Raw genomic sequence first — 13,267 nt, 5'->3', positions numbered from 1 at the left:
AGGGACAAAACAAACCAAAAAAAATAAATACATTTTTCTTAGCAGCTGCAGGCACAGTCAAAATGTAGAAGTAACAATGACTGCAGAAAGAGGTACTTCATTTAACTACCCTAATAGCGAAACCTTGTAAACAATGTGACATTCTTCCTATTAAGATGCGGCGTGCAATTTTTTCACCTTTGGTATGCAGTGTATTTTCCCAAATTCTAAAATGAGATTTGATTTAGTTGGAAATAAGACAATGAATATGTCACAAAGTGACACAAAATACACACAACATACACACAGACATGATAAAAACTCAACAGAGTGATGCTCTTACTAGGCTGGCAATGTGTGCTTCCTTCAGCATAAGTCTTCAATATCTATCCACACTACATGCAACTGAATCTCCTTGTGGGAGATTATTGGAATTATGGAGATTAACTGGAGATTAACTCCATCCATCCATCCATCCATCCATCCTTCCTTCCTTCCTTCCTTCCTTCCTGCCTTCCTTCCTCCCTCTTAACTGTTCATCCAAGTCAGGATTGTGAGGGGCTGGAGCCAGGCTGATCTGGATAGGTCACCAGTCTATCACAGAGCGAACTGTGTGAGGATAGCAAAAGGTGCCCGTACCTTAATCAGCCAAGTGCAGCAGGCATGCAATAACATTATCAGGTGCTAAAATCCCCCACTCTCAACACTTATCCATACAGATGTGCCCCACACAAGCACAAATGCCACCCAAAACACACACTGATAAATTGTCTATGGAGAAAAGGGGAGAGAGAAAATGCTATGTGTGTGTGTTCATTCTCCTTACTCCCAACATCCCTGCATCTGACCTTCAGTGTTATTAAGGAGCCTTCTTTATTCCTGACACTCTCACAGATCTACCCTGAAGAAAGCAATTCATCCATTTTCCAATAACTTACCACCCAAGGCAATTATGTCTGTTTTTCTGCCACCTCTCCGCTTCTCAATAAAGTGCTCATAAATGGGGAGGGCAAAGATGTGAATCAAGGAAGTGATTTTGAAAAGATTGCTGGGTGTGTGAGGAAATGAGACAGTGAGAGTGTGTGCATGAGAGAGATAGCTCTGTTAAGAGATGTGCGAGGATAGCAAAAGTGAAAGTGATATTAAAAAGCAGAAGTTAAAAGGGGAGAATGATTGAAGGGTTGGGTGGCAGAAGTTGGGAGTTTGATATGTCTGAAGTAGCGAGTTTGTGTTCAGCTCAGCTGGATTCAGGCATTGCTTCAGCAAGGCGGTGCAGTCACATGAAAACTTAAAATTTTGAGAAGATAAAAGCTACATAGATATTTTTATTGGTTTCCAATTAAAAGTATGGTGTATTTTTATTTTGGTAGCATTCAATAACAAGTTAAGAATTTTCTTTAGATAAATATCCAATAACATGCTCTGGAATTATGTAAAAACAGAGGCAATCATATACATAATGATATAATCACTCTATAATATATATAATACAACAATCTAATCCATATAAACGTGTGGACATGTATAATGACATTTTTAAGGTTTAGACAAAAGTATTTAATTTAAACCATCAACATCAGTTTACTTGTGAGGATACTGTCTTAAAAGACAGAAGTGTTCTTGAGCCCACGCAGTTCCACTTCAGAATCCTGTGTGCGCTTAATGGCATGCAGCATAAAAGCCTGACAATCATTGCCATACAAAACTGGTTTTCAGCCTTGCCTCTTGGGTACAGAGGTTATTCCAGATTCTCACAAACTTTAAATGATATTATGTAATAAAGATGATGAAATTCCCAAATTCCTTGCAACTTGAGGTTGGGAAAAGTTATTATTAAATTATTGAACTTTTTGGCCAAGCAGTTTCTCACACAGTGGTGAAACCCTCCCCATCTTTACTTCTGAGAAATTCTTTCAGTCTGTGATGCTCTTTTTAATACCTGATTGTGTTACTACATACATAAAACATGCACATTTGATATGTATCTTCATAATATTTTCAGCTAAGTCTGTGATTTAATTTGGGGGTTAAATTTGGGGGTTAAATTTCACAAATAATACATAAACACATTTTACTATATAGATATAATATAGAGAGACAGACTCCTAAACATGGGAAGAACTTGGCATCCCAAAAACATTGTTGTAACTCCTCTGGGTTGTAACTTGACACCCTGTGTGTAACCATGTGTGTATACAGTATACGTGTGCATGCGTGCACCCATACACAAACAAGCGACCCCATTTTTCCCATTCATTAAAGGTGAACAAAAATAGAATGCAATGTATTGTAAATCATTAATCATATTTCTACTATTTAATTTTAAATAGCAAAACTGCTTATCAAATCAAGAAACTGATCTTTCTACTCAAAAAATAGAAACTCCTTTTGAATTTAATGCTTACATTTAAAAAAAAAAAAAAAAGATAGTGCAGGGGCATGTTTACCACACTGTTGCATCACCCCTGTAAGTGTTTGGGAATTGAGCAGACAAACTGCTGTGATTTTGAAAATGAAATGTTTTCTGATTCTTTCTTGATATAAGATTTTGACTGACCACTAGTTTGGGGCCTTCTTTATGCTATCTATGGTCCAAAGGAGGACCCAAATGTAGAGCGTGGAGCAAGGCAAGTGGAGAAACCAAAACACTAGCTAGAAAAGTCACAAGCAAAAAGAACTGAGTTCTGGCAGATCATTCCAACAAAACACAAAACAACAGAAAGAGAAAAACAATCTGATGAAGCAATCTGAAGGAAAGCTGCAAAAATGAGTTGAGTAGGGAATAGTGCAAGAATGCAGGCAGGTGAACAAAACAAACTGGTGAAGGACAAGGCACAAAACACAGAAGTAAATACAGAGAAGTAATTAGGAAAGGTTCAAGGTTATTGTTAGTGCCCCACTTGGTGATAGTTGATCAGCAGTAAGAGCACACATAACAGAACATACTAGACACAGGGGCAGCATTATCGACAACAGCAACAATAAATCACTAAAAACTAATGCAAGAAAAGTAGATAAGAGCAAAAGTGCAAGTGTGAAGCCATTAAGTGTAGCACTCGGGATGAGGCATGCCCTGAAAACATGATCTGAGGGCAATAGCTCACACTCACCAATTTGGCACTAGAACCCCGAAGGACCTTCCATTTATAAATAACCTCATAACTTAGGAATTATAAAGCCAAATAATAAGATATGTTAAAAGAGATCTAATGAGTCTTCTGTAAAGATGTAGAGACATGCCTTATTATCTCATAAAGAAATACTTTGCTTGACTTTTTTTGTGTAGCATCAACATGGGATTGAAGTTTGCTATCAAAAACAATTCCCAAAGGTTTTTAATTTCTCCTCTCGCTTCTATTTTAATGTCAGAACCTTTGGTAATGGTTGGTCATGTGCTTGGTGGTGATTTATTTATTTATTTATTTATTTTTTTGATACATTTAGATGGAGGACAGACTGCTTTCACCAAGCCACTGTCATCCACCTACCACAAAAAGTAAGGACATTTCTGTTTGGTTGATTATTTCTTTGCTCTAACAATGCTTTTCTTGGCAATAAATCATATACTGTTGGAAAGCCTGTTTATTTCCCTTAAATGGTGCCAGATTTGCAAGGAAAATGCATTTGTAGGTTGACTTGTAGAGTTGAGTATGTAGGTTGCTCCCATGATAAATTTGACAAATCTTCTCTGCCAATAACAAACAGCTTATTTTGCTATTGACTCTTGTTTGGTGTCTTGCCCCATCTTATCTCTCTGAGCTATTAAACCCATACCTCCCAGCGCGTTGCCTCAGGTCAGCTGATCACCTGCTCCTGGAGGTACCAAGGTCGAAGTTGAAGCTCAGGGGTGACAGAGCTTTTAGCGTTGCTCTTCCTAAATTATGGAACAACTTGCCGTTGCATATTAGGAGTGCTCCTTTATTGTCGACTTTTAAAACTGCTCTTAAGACACATTTTTATTCCCTGGCTTTTAATACATGCTGAGACTCGTTTTATTTGTTTTATTTCTGTTGGTTTTCTTATTGTTGTTGTTGTCATTGTTATGTATATTGGCTTATTTGATTTGTATCTGTACAGCACTTTGTTGCAGCTGCTGTTGTTTTAAAGTGCTTTATAAATAAAGTAGTAGTAGTAGTAGTCTTTTATTGGATTGGATGATCCAAGTCTGAAGAAGACATATTGGCAATTTAACAATTTATTCATTAACAAACAGTGGCCTCAGTAGCATGTGGAAGAACCACACACAGCCACAACAGCCTGGCACCTCCTCCTCATGCTGCTCACCAGCTTGGTCAACACTGCTGTGGGATGGCATCCCATTCTTCAACCAACATTTGTCACCAGTCAGCCAGTGTGGTTGTGTTGGTCACTCTGGCACAAACAGCATGCCCAGGCTGCTCCCACAAATGCTCAGTGGGGTTCAGTTCAGGACTGCAGGCCGAACACTCCATCCTCTCCACTCCCAAATTCTGTGAGGTTTCTTGATAAACACCGCTCTGTGGGGTCAAGTGTTGTTATCTTGGAGAATAGAGTTCGGTCCCAGACTGTGTTTGGGATTGCTACTGGTTGCAGAATCTCATCTTGATATCTCACTCCATTAAGATTGCCTCCAGTGACGACAAGCCTGATTGTCAGTACTTCTGGTACCAGAAGCTCAAAACAAGAGTCAATAACAGAATGAGCTGTTTGGCATTGGCAGAGAAGATTTGGCAAGTTTTTCATGGGTGCAGCCCATGTACTCAACTCTGCTGGTCAACCCACAAATACATTTTCCTTACAAATGTGGCACCATTTAAGGGGAAATAAACGGGCTTCCCAACAGTGTAAGAGTTATTGCCAAGAAGCACTGATACAGCAAAGAAATAATCAACCAAACACAAATTTCCTTACTCTTTGTGCCAAGTTTATGTGCATATATCTGTGTGTGGGTATATACTTAAGCATACGCAGCTGTGAGTGTATAAATGAATAGTTACTGGAGCATCTTCTGAATGATCTACAGCTGCATGTGCTCAACCCTGCAGCAGCTTCAGTAAGCAGAGATGAAGGGGAGAGTGGGAACTATGGACAGAGGCAATCATCATCTCATGATGACTATTAAATCTCACCCAGAATGGAAGAGAGCTTGATCCTTCACATTCAGCCTTCAAGGCCAGAGCACCAAGTTTTTTGAGGAGTGTATTCATTATGCAACAGTATGAATTATGTTTCTATAACTACCCATCAGAAAAACGAAATCTTATGGGCTATGGTCATCACTTCGCCCAAGTTGCAATTTATATTTTTACAGCATGTCAACAACTTTAAGCCCAACTCAGTCAGTATTTTTAGAAATGCTACAGTAATGACTTTGACCATGGATGAGCAGAGAGTGTGTTGAATTATTTAATTGTCTATTTTGCAGTTGACCAAATGAATATTTGTAATGTGAGGCTATAGTGACAACCTCACAGATACAGTAATTATCACCAGCTCAGTGTTTCACCTGCTCCTCTTACCATGTCTTTTTTTAGCCTCCTTAAGCTAATTGTTTAGCCCACCAGTGCTTATCAACCTTGTTTCAAGCAGCTACACACACACACACACACACACACACACACACACACACACACACACACACACACACACACACACACACACACACACACACACACACACACACACACACACACACACACCAAGGTTTGTTAAACCATGTATGCTTCTTGCCTAGAGATGAGACATTAGCAACTACTTGGGAGACCATCTAAGGGAATGAGATATATAGTATTTTTCTTCTCTGTAGCTGGTGAAAACAGATCAAAGGAGAATGACTATTGGACCTACATTTATCAGGTGGACAGAAAATGTCTCCAAATTAATTACATTTGTACATTCAGTATATGCTATAGTCATTATTTAAGTACACAGAAAGCTACTTTCAGCTGCTCCCTTATTCACAAGGGGTCACCACAGCAGGTCACTCTGCATGTTTTGATTTGGCAGATTTTTACACTGGATGCCCTTCCTCATATAACACCAAAGGAATTTGTGTCTCCTCCTGGGATCGAATGCTTGTTTAGTAAATCTGTAAACCACTACACTAAGGAGCCACACATAAAACAAATAGCGAGGTACTAGATAGAAGATAGATCCACCTATTATACAGTTTTTTATAGCATTTTTTTTAGCCTTAGTGTCTCACCTAAAAAGTCTGTTAAGATACTGTTTGCCTCATTAGTGAAGGGAAAATATGTAATGTATTGCATGAGATTATACTTCATTATTCAATTGGTTTTCCATTTTGGTCTGGGAAACACTTATGAAAAGGGAAGAGGATTATGAGAGAGAGGCTGGGAAAGTAATGTGTGCCAGCTGATATCCAGGGAATTCCTGAATAAATTAAGCACGCAATCTCTCTTTCTCTCTCTCTCACACACACACACGCACACGCACACACACACACACACAAACACACACACACACACAATCACAAACACAAAAATGGCTGACCCGTTGTGTTCCCACGACATCTGTTACAACAGAGTTCAGCTAGCTGTGTAGAAAAGCCACAGTGACCCACCCTAGAGCACAAGAGGACTTCACAAAAATATGGTAGTGGTTTGGCACACAACAGAAATAGATGAGTAGCTATTAGAGGCTTTAGTAGAGGCTGGGCCATTTTTGTCATTTTATTAACAAGTGATTAGCAGTACTTTTAGTGTACTAATACCATGGATGACTCAGTCACTCTTAGCTCATAAAATACCCATTTCTGTCATTTAAAAAATGAAAACAGGGTGAGTCTCCTCTATTCACACCAGTCATGACATTAAAATCAGATCACCGTCCCCAAAAACCTATGAAATTTGAGGGTATAAACATGGGACCTGTGGCACTGGGAAGCTGGCAGCAGATGCTTTAAGGTCTTGTGGGTTTTTTGGTTTGTTTTGGGGTGTTTTTTTGGATTATACTTGTTCTTGTACATGTCTTACCCATGAGCTGAGGTGTTTGGGGGCTGCGTCAACACCTTAGGCTCTTTATCATGTCCCTCAAGCTGTTCCCGAGATGAACATTATCCTGCTGGGAGAGGCCCTGTTGTCCAGGCATGCTGTTGCCGTATGAAGCGCGTGTGTGTGTGTGTGTGTGTGTGTGTGTGTGTGTGTGTGTGTGTGTGTGTGTGTGTGTGTGTGTGTGTGTGTGTGTGTGGTCTACAGCAATGTTTATATGGATGGTCCATGTCAAAGTAACATCCAGTTGAATGCCAGGACCCAAGCTTTCCCAGCAGAGCACTGCACTGCAACACAGTGATCAATGTCATTCACTTTAACTGTCAGTGGTTTTAATATTGCAGCTGCTTCGTGTCCTTTACTCCATAATCAATAAATCCAATAAAAACCAAAAGCCAACTTCACTACCCATTTTTGGCACTCATCACCAAGCACATTAGTTCTTGTAATGAAGATGTACAGTACATCTTTAAACTGCACATCGCAGATAGGTTCTGTCAGGGAACATTTTTTTTGCCTAAGTTGAACACTGGGTGAGCAAGCACATTGCTGGTGTAGGAGAGGTTAACTGAAAATAAACTAAAGTGACAACTGAATGGTAATCTCTATACCAAGCCAGACAAGCTGACACAAGTTGTCAATTAAGAAAAGTTTTTAGTTGTAATTACACTCACATTAAATTAGAGGAAGATCAGATGGATCTTTGGAGCATGAAAAGCACAGCGGTAGGCTCAGCTGGTAGAACTTGCAGGTGAACTAACTTGGTGGCTGATGTCAAGCAGGTAAATAGAGCTGTACACAAATGAAGAGGTTAAGACTAAGAAGCAGGGAGATAGGTGAATGGCACTGTAGGCATCCAGAGAGTAATCCAAATACAAAAATTACTTCTAATCAGAAAACACAATACACACACCCTCCCAAATAAGACTGACTGGAGAGCTTAGACTGGTGGATGTACTGTTGGTCATGAGTTGATAGGCAACAGTTGTGCATGCTAATTGGAGTGGAGCTGGGGGAAGGTGAAAGATGTGCTACATTTATATTTCCAGACAAGACAGGCAGGGGAAGAAGAGGCAAAAAGAAAGAGAAAGCAAATGAGAGGAAAAGGTTTGCAACCATAGCTGTAGCACAAGACCTTTTCACTACAGAGTTGTATTTGTGGTCAGATTGTCATTTTTGCAATGTGACGTTTCTAACTGTGTGAAATAACCTAGAGGTTTCTGAGTTGCAGCCAGAACAAATTCTCAAGAAAATGTTTTTCACTGCTTCCTTTCTGACCTCTTTCTTTTTTCTTTTTTTTTTTTACACTGGACACCTGTCCAGTGTATCCTATGTGGAAATAATGCTGTCACATATAATTCAAAGTGACACACCATCCAACCATAAACAAGCCCTAAGGATCAACATGACTAACGGGGTATATATATCACCATGATAATTACTGTTCTGTTTTCTGTTGTATGACTAGTAAAACGTAGCCTAAGTCAGGTTTGACAGGCTTTAGTTGCTATAATAAAGTAAGTGTTAAACTGGATCATCTCTTCAGGGGGAAGAGAAAATATTAGAAGAGAAAATGTGTTTGTCCACTTTGTATAAATTACATGAGACGACAGTAAGAACACACAGGATGAACCACAAAGATGCGCTTTTTGTAGTCCATCTTTGAAACATTGTTTTTCCACAGCATCCCCACATAAACAACATCTGCCGCTGCATAATTAAGTAGTCTAGTGCAAGTGCAGTTTTCACTGGATTCTCTGTGCACCACAGGCTTTTTTTTTTCCATCAGTCCATCTGAATTCTCCTTCACATATGTCTTTGACCTCATGGTATTTTCCAGGAGGTCAAGAAAAAGTGTTAAGTAAAAAGTAGAAAGGTACTTTTAACTATTTGGCCACAACCTCTGACTTCTGTTTGTGTCACAGTGCTGTCACCCATAACTCAGTGGCAGTGAGGCAGCTTACACAGTAAAGCAGCCCTGAACCTGAAGCAGCTAAATGCAATTAAGAAAGTGTTAATGGGTGGCATAATGGTGCGGTGGTCAGCACTGTTATCTCACAGAAAGAAGATTATGAGATTGAACTATAAACAATGTAAAAGATGGACCGAGCTTCCAGGTCAGAAAAATGAAGCCAATGCAGAAGTGCCTTAAACCTGCATTCTGTCTGAAGGCCATCAGATTGTGATAGCTGTTGAGGTTTTGCGTACATGTGACCTCTTACCATGCAATGTTAAATTGTCTGTCATTCTGAACTTCTGACCATCATGATGACAGTGTAGGCCTAGAGATCGGTGACCATCTGGCAACTACTGGTCATGAGAGAAAAAGGAGTAGTCCCCAACCAGTTGTGAGTGGTTGCTCGAGGTTTTTGGTTAAATGATGGTCCCGGTCCCAGACACAGGCCTACAGCCCGGTTAGACTCCCTGGCAACAACCAATCACCAGGGAAAAACATGTGTTTCCCAACAGGCTGGCAAAACCTCCCTGTGATTGCTTTGGTCGCGAACATATTGCTGTGGTTTCAATGGAAGTGAAGGACCTGTCTACAAACACCGGCCAGCTACTCTCTGAGCTGTAGTGAAACTGTGAAAAGTGCAGCACAGACTGGAAAAAGTAAAAAAGAAAAAAGGCTGGAGTGCTGAGGGACAACTTTTACTCTGAAGGCGAACCTTCTCCTTTTTTCGTTTGTGTTGCACTTTTTCAAATTGTACCACTGCTCGGCTAGTAGTTAGCAGACGGACATGAAAAACTACAGGCAACTGTGGCAATTTAGCAGCACCCAAAGCAATCACTCTGAGGTTTTTGGATTCTTTGAATCCAGTTTCACCCAGCAAGATCCAGGAACCACTGCCAGCCTGTCAGGGCTTTTTCCCTGGCAACCAGTGGTGGTAATATGTTTTCTTAAAATATATTGTTTTTTTGTTTTTGTTTTAAAAGAAACAAGATAACGGTGGTGAAAATGCTTATCTCGAGGCTTAAAAAGGGGACTTCAGAATCCAGTAGATGATGTCACGGTGGCTCCATACGTCTTTTATATTCTGTTGTTTGAACCTGCTGGCTGGCTGGAGATTTTCTCTGTCTGGAGATGGCTCCGGCAGTCCAAAGCCATGCGTGTTTCATTAATTGGTGATTCTTAATGGTGATTCTAAATTGGCTATAGGTGTGACTGTCTCTCTGTGTTACCCCTGTGATTGACTGGCAACCTCTCTGGGGTGTATCTGCCACTCAACTCAAATCACCTGAGACAGACTTCCATCGATAGTTCAGCAACTCTGAACTGGATAAACAGTTAAGAAAATGGATTGAAAAGGCTTTTTGTTTTTATTGTTTACAACTATTTACAGATTTTCTGACTGTGACATGTAAAAATGTCTCTGGCACAGAGGAACAAGATATAGCATAAAAGCTTTTGACTATGCAAGTTTATAAAAGTCGCCAGGATCAGTTAATCATAGGTTTTGTTTTTGTTTGGCTTATTTGTTAACAATATTAAAAGTATAGAATATCGCCAGCCTTATCCTATAGCCATTCTGCTTCTTGGAATAATACAGATAAGTCAATTTACTTTTTACCTGCACTTATAAGCCATTAGTGCCATATGAGATTATGTTGCATTATAACTCTGAGGGCATTTTGCTCACCTTGTAAAGCCTAAAAGTTTTAACTTGTTATATAATAGTGTAGCAACTGCCTAAAATAGAGGTTTTGCTGCTGTAATAATTACAGTATTGTGTCTTTGTGGGAATTCAAAGGGTAAGGCAGCCCGTTGTGTTATGATTGTCATGGAAACAATTTTATGAACTGCACTTTAGCCTTATTTGTGTAGCCCCCTACCATCAGTGCCACTGCCATTTACAGTCTCACACAGAGTTTGACTCTAAAAGCTGTAAATAGGAACCCTTTATCAGAATGTCCCATGCATGGCATATACTGTAGAAGACCTAGACACATTGGAATTGGAGATTTTTTTTTTTTCTAATGTTTTGCAAATTGTACAAATTGTTTTTGTTTTGCCAAAAACCCACCTCAGGTCCTGCTCAGTTAGAGACGCAGACAATTTTGTGAAAGCTGTATTTTAGTGTGTTAGCTAATGGAAAAATCAATCTTGTATTATACCTGTAATTCTGGACAGCTTAATGATTGCAGCAACTCTCTCTGAGACAGAAAGCAAAGATAAAGGGAAGAAACAAAAATGAAGAAAAACGACAAAGAGCAAAGAAGGAAAGTGTCAAATGCTGTTTGTTTGCAGTTTTTCATTGTTTGTTTTTTCAACACTCCCAGATGGCAAAATTGGTATGCTGCTGAGAAGTCCAACTCAAACACTGGTATCATAAAGCAAAGTTTGACACATGCATTTTCTGTTTCTCATTGGCAGTGTTGGTCAATAATTCTCAAGAAAGCTCTGCAGCTCTGCTAATTATTTCTCTCTTTTTTTTTAATGCAGCAAGAAATAAATGAGGACCAACTGGTGACAGACTGTAGGCGGACAATGCTAGCCTGGATCCACCAACATGAAGCGCTTGTTTTTGTTTTCACCCACATTAGTCACATGGGGAAGGCATACATCTTAATCAAAGCATTAATGGGAATTCACGATGCTTTGCCAGGATTGTGGAATTGAGGAACTGATGGTGTTTAATACTGTACATGTATGGACTAATTATTTTATAACAGGCTCCCTTCTGCATCATAAACCTTGAAAAAGGTTGTGTTAATGGGACACAGCAATATAAGAAAAAGTCTGTTCATTTAATAAAGTAATGCTTGAAAGCTAAACAGAATATATTTTGACTTTTTTCTAACTTTAGGACTGGCTCATGAATATAAATCAATGGTTAACGCTGAACCACTAGGGAAAGATATATGAAAATTTATTTGAAATGTTGTGGTAAGCAGATGTTGTTTTGAAGACTTTGTTTGTGAATTGCACTGTACTGTGGACGTTGGGTATTAAAGATGCAATAAGAGAATAGAGAATGGGCTGCAGACGAAAGAGTTGCACACAAACGGAAAGCAAACATGTTCGCAGGCGTTTTTTTGTGCAGGCGAGCACAAACTTCAGTGGCAATGATACGTTTGAAGGGCTTAATAGTGGAGATTATCATGACGCACACACACGCAAACACACATACAAATGCATAACGTGTGGGCACACATTATGGGTCCGCTCCTCAGGAGTTGGCCCTTCTGTGACATTTGGAAAGGGCAGGTGGAGCATTACTCACACACACATACACACACACACACACACACACACACCGCTTTGACCTCCACGCCATCAGGTGTCAGCATGGCCCCCCCATACAGAAGCTCAATACTGAGATTAACATCAGGAATTGGGATTAGCCTGCCCCTGCAGGGTTTGGACAGCACACACTCGTTTCACCTGGCTGTCCTGTTGCTCTCAGGTGCCACCCACATAACCACACACACACACACACTTCTGGTAGTAGGTTAACTCTACAGATATATAGTATGTGCACATACACGGACAGATTGAGAGTTATTGTTTGGCATTTGCTGATAAAGGTTAATATAAAAACTGCTTTGGCAACACGGTAATAAATATGGTCATTTAAGGTCCTCACGTTTATAGTAGTGTGTTTTTCAAAAGAAGTATGAGGTTTAACCTTTGATTTATATTCATCAAAATATTACATTTGCAGTTAATAAGAGCCAAAAAACAATGCAATAATTCTGCTTATTTCCTGACATTCGTAAGCCTGTAACACCCTTTGTGAAACGCTATTTCTGCTACAGTGAACAGGCAGTTGAAAAAGTGCCTCTTGAACACAACTCTGTCCCATCCTTGAGTGTGCAGTCTTACATAACTATACCTCACCAGCCACCTCACAGCAAGCGAGCTTGTTCAAAATCATTAAGAGGCACCTCTTCCACTTTTTAAATTGTCAGATATAGCAAAGCATTGCCTGGCTTGACCGCTGGACTTCTCACAAATCAGTCAAAATCAGATCATTGATTTCTTTGATGCAAGGTTTGAAGCAAGGGCAAGCTAAAAAGTGTCTGAACAAAGATATAGACTACTGGCCTGGTTTAGAGCATGACAGCATGTCAGACCTCTACGTCTCCTCTATTAGAGATGCTTTGTCCCATGATCTCTTCTATTTATATTTAACAAGTAAATCTGGATGCCTCTGCAGCCACTGTGTGCTTTCCATTCTGAAAGGTTAGCAGATAAGATATTGCTCTGAGACTGGGGTCAATACAGCAGGTTTGGTTGTTTTTATCTCCTCTGTCTGTCGAGAGGCTGCAGCTTCTCTGCTTCGATGAGTCACTGG

This window comes from Archocentrus centrarchus, chromosome 1, assembly GCF_007364275.1.
Source record: "Archocentrus centrarchus isolate MPI-CPG fArcCen1 chromosome 1, fArcCen1, whole genome shotgun sequence".
NCBI lineage: Eukaryota > Metazoa > Chordata > Actinopteri > Cichliformes > Cichlidae > Archocentrus > Archocentrus centrarchus.
The sequence above is the reverse complement of the archived record's forward strand: the minus strand, read 5'-3'. Positions refer to the sequence as shown.